Genomic DNA, 8,302 nt, shown 5'->3' with positions numbered 1-8,302 from the left:
TCTCAAAGGCTGGGGGGTCCGCGGGGGCAGCTCGGGCTGATGGGCCACCAGCGTGATGTCGTTGCCTGTGGATGGGGTGGGTCAGGGGGGTCCCTGTGCCACCCCGTGTCCCTGTGCCACCCCATGTCCCTGTGCCACCCCATGTCCCTGTGCCAGCCCATACCGTGATCTGGATGTCGGCGTCAGGCTGGGGGGCTCCCGGGCCCCCCGGGGTGTAGGTCAGGGTGTAGCGCAGGCGCCCACCGTAGGAGCCCATGGACACGGACACGGGATCGGGATGGGAGCGGGAATGGAAGGGTGGGAGAAATATGGGAAGGGGAAGGGGAAAGGAGGGGGAAGGGGAAGGAGAGATAAATATGGAGAAGGGGAAGTGGAAAGGAAGGGGAAGGGGAAAGGAAGGGGAAGGGGAAGGGGAAGGGGAAGGGGAAGGGAAAGGGGAAGGGGAAGGGATGGGATGGAATGGCAAGGGGAAAGGGAAGGGGAATGGCAAGGGGAAAGAAAGGGGAAGGGAAAGGGAAGGGAAGGGAAAGGAAGGAAGGGAAGGGAAGGGAAGGGAAGGGAAGGGAGGGAAGGGAAGGGAAGGGAAGGGCAAAGGGAAAAGGAAGTGGATGGGGATGATGGGGGCCGGGGGGGGGATGGCAAAGGTGATGAGATGAAACAAGGATGAGGAAGAGGAAAGGGACGGGAAAAGGGGAAGGAGAAAAGAGGAAAAGAGGATAGGGATGAGAAGACAATGAGGAGGGGAGGACAGGGGATGGAGAGGAGGGGAGGGAAAGGGAGGAGGAAAGGGAAGAGGAGAAGAATGGGAATGATGATGGGGATGAGGTGGGACCAGACAGAGATGAGAAAGGGGAAAGGGAAAGGAGAAAGGGCAAAGGAGAAAAAGACAAGATGGAAGAGGAGAGGGAAAAGAGGAAACAGAGAAGGGCAAGGGGAGAAGGGGAAAGGAAGAAGGAGAAGGAATGAAGAAGAAGCAGAAAGAAAGAAGAAATGGGAAAAGGGAGAAGGAAAAGGGAAGAAGAAAAGAGCAGAGATGAGGAGGCCATGACCCTCCCCTTGACAGCACCAGGGGTGTCCACGGGGAGGGGGTCACCCCTTACCTTGTCCCTGGTAGGGGGGTGGCAGCTGTGCCCACCTCCCTCCGGCAGCCCCAGGGGTGCCCGTGGGGAGGGGAGCAGCCCTGGCTGGATGGTCCTGTGGGACCCCTGTCCCCGGGGGGGGTCACCCCTTACCTTGTCCCCCTGGTAGGGGGGTGGCAGCTGCAGTAGTAGGAGTCGGGGGCAGCTCCCCGAAGCGCTCGTAGGTCAGGACGGGGTGGGGGGTGCCCGGCTGGACCCGAAGCCGCTGCCCACGCGGGTGCTGCGCTGCCTGTCACCAGGGCGAACCCCTGGGCATCCCCCGGGGCAAAGGGCGTCCGGACCTGCGGGACTGGGGGGTCAGCGGGGCCCGGGACACCCGGGGGGCACCCAGGGGGCACCCTGTGGGTGCGGGGACACTCACGGTGCCGCGGGCGAGGGCGGTGCTGGCGCAGTGCTGCACGATGCCATGCAGAAACAGGGCAGGCACCCGGCCGGCTCGGCCCCGCTCAGGTGGAAGTGATGGGCGCGGCAGGTGGCACAGTGGGGACCCTCCACGTTGGCCTGGGGGGGAACCAGGGTAGTTCTGGGATGTCACCTTGTCCCCCCCCACGTGGTCCTGTCACCCCTCCTCGGGGCGGGGGGGGCACACGGGCTCACCTTGCAGCGGCACTGCCGTCGGCGTCGCAGCCCTCGCCGGTGCGCCGCGCGGGTCACACTGGCACTGCCCCCCGGGGACGCCGGGCACTGGAGGGGGGACACACAACACAGTCAGACACAACCCCCCCTCAGTGCCACCACGGGGACACCGCTTCGCCCCTCCCTGTGACGCTCACCTTGGCACGGCTGTCCCCGCGGAGGGTCCCCCACGTACCCGGGCAAGCACCTATGGGGGGACACCCCAAAAAAGGTAGTGAGGGGGGGTCCACCCCAAATGACCCACAGCCTGCCCTGGTGTCCCCTGTCACCTCTCGCAGAGGCGCCGCCGTGCCCCGGGGCGCAGGCGCTGCAGGTGGGCTGCCGTCCGTGTCCTCGAAGCAGATCTGGTCACCCTGAAGAGGGGACAAAGTGACAGGTGACACCCTGCTGGTGTCCCCAGGGATGTGGGGGAGCAAGGGTGGCACCTACTGGCTGTCCCCAATGGGGCCCGTGGCAGGGACAGGGCCGGCAGTCGCCCGCAGTGCCCGGGGTGGGCATCGCCGTAGTAGCCGGGCTGGCACTTGTCACACTGCGGTCACTCCGTGTGATCCCGGCAGCCCTGGGAAGCAAAGGGGTGATGGCACCGGTGTCCCCGCAATGGCGGTGCCCGGGGTTGTCCCCTGGCTGTCCCAGCTCACCTGGCAGACGACGGTGTCGGTGGTGGCACTCGCCGGCGTGACCGTGGCACTGGCACGGCTCACACGTGCCCCGGTAGAGCCGGGCGCCTGCTGCGGTTGTAGCCGTGTCACAGTCCTAGAGGGGACACGGTGCCAGTGGGGTGGGACACGGCTCGGCAGGGCGTGAGGGGCCCCGAGGGTGCTGATGGGCCCCAGGGGGTCTCACCTGGCAGAGGCCCGCGGTACCCGGGCGGGCAGGCGCAGTCCTCCACCTCCAGCGCGGTGCGGGCGGCCGGTGAAGTGTGGCAACTGCCACATCCAGGCTGACATCGGCCAGGCTGCGGGAAAGATGACACGTCACCCACTGCCCTGCCACCCTCCAACGCCCCCTCCCGTGCACCCCCACCCCGAATACCCACCTGCTCTCTCTGGCTGCTCTGAGTAGGACGCCCGGTATCATGAAAAGGTCCACGTCAGCCAGGGCCATCAGCAGGTGCTCGCGGGTGGCATCGTGCCCGTCCGCGCGGCGCCAGGCGCCCTGTGGCACACCGGGGTGACCTAGGTGCTGCCATCCCCCAACTGCACACGCCCCACCCCCAGGCACCAGGGTGACCCCCTCATGGCACCCAGACTGATCCCCTGGGGGCACCCAGTCCCACCCCTATGTCCCCCAATCTGATCCCAGGGTTCCCAGTCTGATCTCTCCAGCACCCAGCCCACCCCTGCCCCATGGCACCCAGTACAGCCCCTCATGGGACCCACTCCAATCCCCTGGGGGTACTCAGTCTGACCCCCCAAAGCACCCAGTGTGATGCCCACCATGACACCCAGTCCAATCCATGGGGCACCCAATCCCACCCTTCCATGGCACCCAGTCCAATCCCCCATTCCAACCCCCCCATGGCACCCAGCCTGACCCCTTGGGTACCCAGTCCCTCCTTATGCACCCAGCCCACCCCATGCCCCATGGCACCCAGTCTGACCCCCATGGGACACCTCCTCCAGTCCCCTGTGATATCCAGTCCGACCCCCCCCATTACACCCAGTCGATGCCTGGGGCACCCAAACCCACCTCTCCATGGCATCCATTTCACCCTGCTCAGAGCACCCAGTCTGACCCCCCACAGTACCCAGTCTGACCCCCCACAGCACCCAGTCAACCCCCCCCCCGACCCCAGTGTCCCCATGTCCCCCTTGCTGGGTGTCCCACACTCTCGGATGGGCACGGTGACGGCGGTGGGGACCCCAGCTGGGGGGGTGGCACTGGAGAAGTGCTCCAGGAGGATCCCATTACCCTGGAGCAGGACGTGGGGTGCCGGGGTGCCGGGGGGGCCCCCGGGGGGGGCGCGTGTGTCACCGTGTACCGCAGCTCCCCCCCGTACGCCGTCACCTGCGGGGACACTCAGCGTGGCCGGGGGTCCCTCCCCCCACAGCCAGTGCCAGCAGGGGACATCGAGGCACAGTGTGGTTTGGGGGGGTCACCCTGTCCCCCCAGAGTGGCAGCAGGTGACACTGGGGCTCAGGTCAGCTCAGGGGTGTCACTGCCACCCTGAGTAACAGGGTGGGCACGGTGAGGCTCAGGGTAGCTCTGGGATGTCACCTTGTCCCCCCCTGAGCTGGCAGAGGGGGACGTTGTGAGGTCAGAGTGGTCCGGGGTGTCCCCATGCCCCCCTGAGGCAGTGCTGGGGGACAAGGTGAGGCTCAGTGTGATTTGAAGGTGTCGCCTTGTCCCCCCAGAGTGGCAGCAGGTGACACTGTGGGGCTCAGGTCAGCCCAGGGGTGTCCCCTGTCCCCCCAGAGTGGCAGCAGGTGACACTGTGGGGCTCAGGTCAGCCCAGGGGTGTCCCCTGTCCCCTGGCAGCAGGTGACATGAAGCTCTGCATGGCTCAAGGGTGTACCCTGTCCCTGAGTGGCACTGGGGACATTGTAGGCTCAGTGTGGCCCAGGGGTGTCACCCTGTTTCCCCCCTGGAGTGGTGGTGGGCTCAGGGTGGTTTGGGATGTAACCCTGTCCCCAAGCTGGCACTGGGAACACGGTGAGGGTCAGTGTGGCCCAGGGTGTCCCCTGTCCCTGAGCTGGCACTGGGACACGGTGAGCTCAGGGTGGCCCGGAAGTGTCACCTTGTCCCCGGCGAAGGGGGTGGTGGCAGCACCCAGTACAGGACACCCCGTGGCAGGTCCTGGAAGGTGTCGAGGAGCAGCTCCCGTGGGGACACGAAGCGGGGCACGGCCCCTGGCAGGGGGGTGCCCGACACGTTGGCCAGGGGCAGCGGGGCGAGGTCCTCGAGGTCAGCAGCACCTGGGGAGGGAGCACGGTGGGCACGGCATGGCATGACATGGCATGGCACAGCACGGCATGGCATGGCATGGCATGGCATGGCACTACATGGAATGACACGGCATGGTACTACATGGAATGACATGGTATGGCACGGTATGGTATGGCATGGCATGGCATAGCATGGCACTACATGGAATGACATGGTGTGGCACTACATGACACTACCTGGCATGGCATGGCACTACATGTCACAGTGCTACATGGCAGGTATGACATGGCACTACATGGCATGGCACAGCACCACGTGACATAGTATGACAGGGCACAGCACCATGTGGCATAGTATGACATGGCATGGCATGTCCAGGCAGGGCATGGCGTGGCACGTAATCCACATAATGGCAAGACATGGCATGACATGACATAGCCTGGCACGGTGTATGATGGCACGACATGGCACAGCATGACATGGTATGTCAAGGCACGCATGGCATGGCATGGCATGTAATGGCATGGACGACGTGACATACCATGGCACACATGGCACGACATGGCAGGTTGTAACATGGATATCATGCCAGACGTGGCACGATGAGGTAAACATGGCATGGCACAGCACAGGTGGCAGGGCATGGCCTGGCACCAGGGCACGACACGACAGATCACGGTTCATCAGCGCATGGCATGGCAAGGCGTGGCAGGACACGGCACAACACGGCATGGCATTGACATGGCGTGGCCCAGCATGGCACAACATGGTGTGGCATGGCTTGGCGTGACACAGTTATGGCTCAGCACGGCACAACATGGCACAACATGGCACAAGATGGCACAGCAAGGCACAGCATGGCACAACACAGCATGGCGTGACTAGCATGGCAGAGCATGGCACATAATGGCATGGCATGGCTTGGCATGACACAGTATGGCCCAGCACGGCCCAACATGGCCCAACATGTCAAGACACGCCAAGGCACGTCACGACACGGTACAGGATGACACAGCATGGCACAGCATGGCACAGCATGGCACAGTGTGGCACGCTGTGGCTGGCACGGCTGGCCTGCCCGTCCCCCGTCCCTCACGGTACCTGGTGGTCGGTGCAGGCGGAGCTGGCGCAGGAGCGGGACAGCCCCATGCAGAAGCAGGGCAGGCAGCCCGCGGGGTTGGCAGCGCTCAGGTGGAAGGTGCCCGCGGCACAGGAGTCGCAGAGCCGGCCCCGCACGTTGGGCTGCGGGCACAGGGAGGGGGGCAGAGTGAGGGGGCATGGGGGGCACAGGGTTGGGGCTGGGGGTGGATGGGGTGCCACGGGGTGAGGGTAGGATGGGTGCTGGGGTCAGAGTGGGGACCCCAGGGACTGGGTGGGTGCTGGGGGGGTGGGAACGAGTGTTATGCGGGGGTCAGACTGGGGTGTCAGGGGGGTTGGAGTGGGTGCTATGGGGGGTTGGACTGGGAGTTGGGGGTCAGTCAGACTGGGTGCTATGGGGGGGTTTTGTCATGGGTTCTGTGGGTGGGATGGTGGGATGGTGCTATGGGGGGGTCAGATGGGTGTCATGAGGAGGTCCAGACTGGGTGCTGTGGGGGGGTTTATCATGGATGCTGTGGGTGGGATGGTGGAACTGGGTTGGCTATAGGGGATCAGATTGGATGCTATGAGAGGGTTGGACTGGGAGCTGGGGAGTCAGACTGAGGCTATGGGGGGTTTGTCATGGGTTCTGGTGGGTGGGATGGGGGACTGGGTGCTAGGGGGATCAGAATGGGGTTATGGGGGGTCAGACTGGGTGCTATGGGGTGTTTGTCATGGGTGCTGGGGGTGGGGATGGTGGGACGGGTGCCCAGGGAACAGAAGGGGTGTTATGGGAGCATTGTAGTGTATACCAGGGGGGTTGGGCCGGGTGCCATGGGGGGGGGGTGGGATGGATGCTGGGAGGGTCAGGACCAGGGGCCAGGGAGCAGACTGGGTGCTGTGGGGGGTCAGACTGGGTGCCACTGGGAGGTTGGGGGGTGCCATGGGGGTGGGAGTGTGGGTGCTGGGGGAGGAGGATGGGACTGGGTACCCCAGGGAGCGATGGGTGCTGGGGGGGATGGCAACCCCCATACCCCATTGCCCCTGTTGCCCCCCAGCCCTGCCTCACCTTGCAGCGACAGGTGCCACCAGCCCATACTGGCCACCGCGGGCATCACACTGACAAGCTCCGGACCTGTGGGCAGCAGGGTGAGGGGGGGGGCCACCCCGGTGGGGGGACGCCCCCAACCATCCCCCCCCACTCACGTCGGGGTGCACTTGCCACCTGGCTGGATGGGGTCTCCTTCGTAGCCTGGGGCACACCTGTGGGGACGGGGGGTGATTGGGGGTGATTGGGGGGTGACTGGGGGGTGATGGGGGGGTGACTGGGGGTGATGGGGGGCTGAGGGGTGTGGGGGTTACAGGACTCCCCCCCACCTCTCGCAGCGCCGGCCGGCGTATCCAGGGGCGCAGGCGTCGCAGGTGGCCTGGCCGTCTGTGTCCAGAAAGCACGACTCTGAGAACCTGCGGGGACAGTATGGACCATTATGGACCAGTATGGATCAATATGGACCATTACAGATCAGTATGGACCAGTATGGATCAATATGGACCATTACAGATCAGTATGGACCAGTATGGATCAATATGGACCATTACGGATCAGCATGGACCAGTGTGGATCAATATGGACCAGTAAGGACAGTATGGATCAACATGGACCACTACAGACCACTATGGACCAGTATGGACCAGTATGGACCAGTAAGGACCAGTACGGACCAATATGGACCAATAAAAACCAGTATGGACCAGTAAGGACCAGTACGGACCAGTAAGGACCAGTATGGATCAATATGGATCAGTAAGGACCAGTAAGGACCAGTACAGATTAATATGGACCAGTAAGGACCAGTATGGGGCTTGGGGATGTTTTTGGAGAGCTCCCAGTGCTCCCAGTATGGCCCAGTGCCTCCTCCAGTTCTCCTCCACAAGGAGAGGTATCACTGGGGCAGTGGCACTGAGGGGGTCCCTGGGGGTGGCGCTCAGGGGGTCCCCGGGGGTGGCACTGGGGGGTCCCCAGGGTTGTCACCCACCTGCGTGAGGGCTCTGTGTAGGGACAGGGACAGGGGTGGCAGGCGGTGGCCGTGCCCTTGGTGGCATCGCCGAAGAAACCAGGCCTGCACTTCTCACACGCGGCCCCTCTGTGTTGTGCTGGCAGTTCTGGGGGGGGACACACACATTGCACAGGGGGGTGGTGGCACCGTGCCACTGTGCCACATCCCTGTCCCTCTGTCATCTCATCAGCCCCCCTGCCCCTTACCAGGCAGTGCCCAAACACGGGGTCGCAGGTGCTGTGAGTGGCCGTGGCAGCCGCAGCCGGAGCAGGTCCCCAGGTAGGGTCCCCTCGTCACCCGCTCGAAGCGGGGGGCACAGCGCTGGCACGACAGCCCCGTGTAGCCCACGGGGCACCTGGGACACAGCGGGGAGATGGTGGCATCGTGGCACCATAGCAGCGGTGGCACCGAGCCCGTGACCTCGCCGTCGGTAGTCACCTGCACTCCTCAACGTTGTCAGCCGGCCCCAGGCCGGTGTCCCCGGTGCTGGTGACATCCATGGCCACG

General features: G+C 64.4%; 1 long non-coding RNA gene and 1 pseudogene across 1 annotated transcript; both read right to left on the bottom strand.

Annotated features, from left to right (window-relative positions):
• Nucleotides 1-1,221: 1,221 nt before the first annotated feature.
• LOC116797609 lies at nt 1,222-6,835 on the bottom strand (annotated as a pseudogene).
• Nucleotides 6,836-6,946: 111 nt separating this feature from the next.
• On the bottom strand, nt 6,947-7,872 carry LOC116797526. The gene is made up of 3 exons (XR_004360676.1): nt 7,775-7,872; nt 7,116-7,202; nt 6,947-7,001 (listed from the first exon to the last, which is right to left on the bottom strand). It is a non-coding gene; the product is annotated as an uncharacterized LOC116797526 (long non-coding RNA).
• Between the last annotated feature and the right edge of the window lie 430 nt (nt 7,873-8,302).

Source organism: Chiroxiphia lanceolata, chromosome 22 (assembly GCF_009829145.1).
Source record: "Chiroxiphia lanceolata isolate bChiLan1 chromosome 22, bChiLan1.pri, whole genome shotgun sequence".
Taxonomy (NCBI): domain Eukaryota; kingdom Metazoa; phylum Chordata; class Aves; order Passeriformes; family Pipridae; genus Chiroxiphia; species Chiroxiphia lanceolata.
This window is presented reverse-complemented; position numbering and strand designations above follow the sequence as displayed.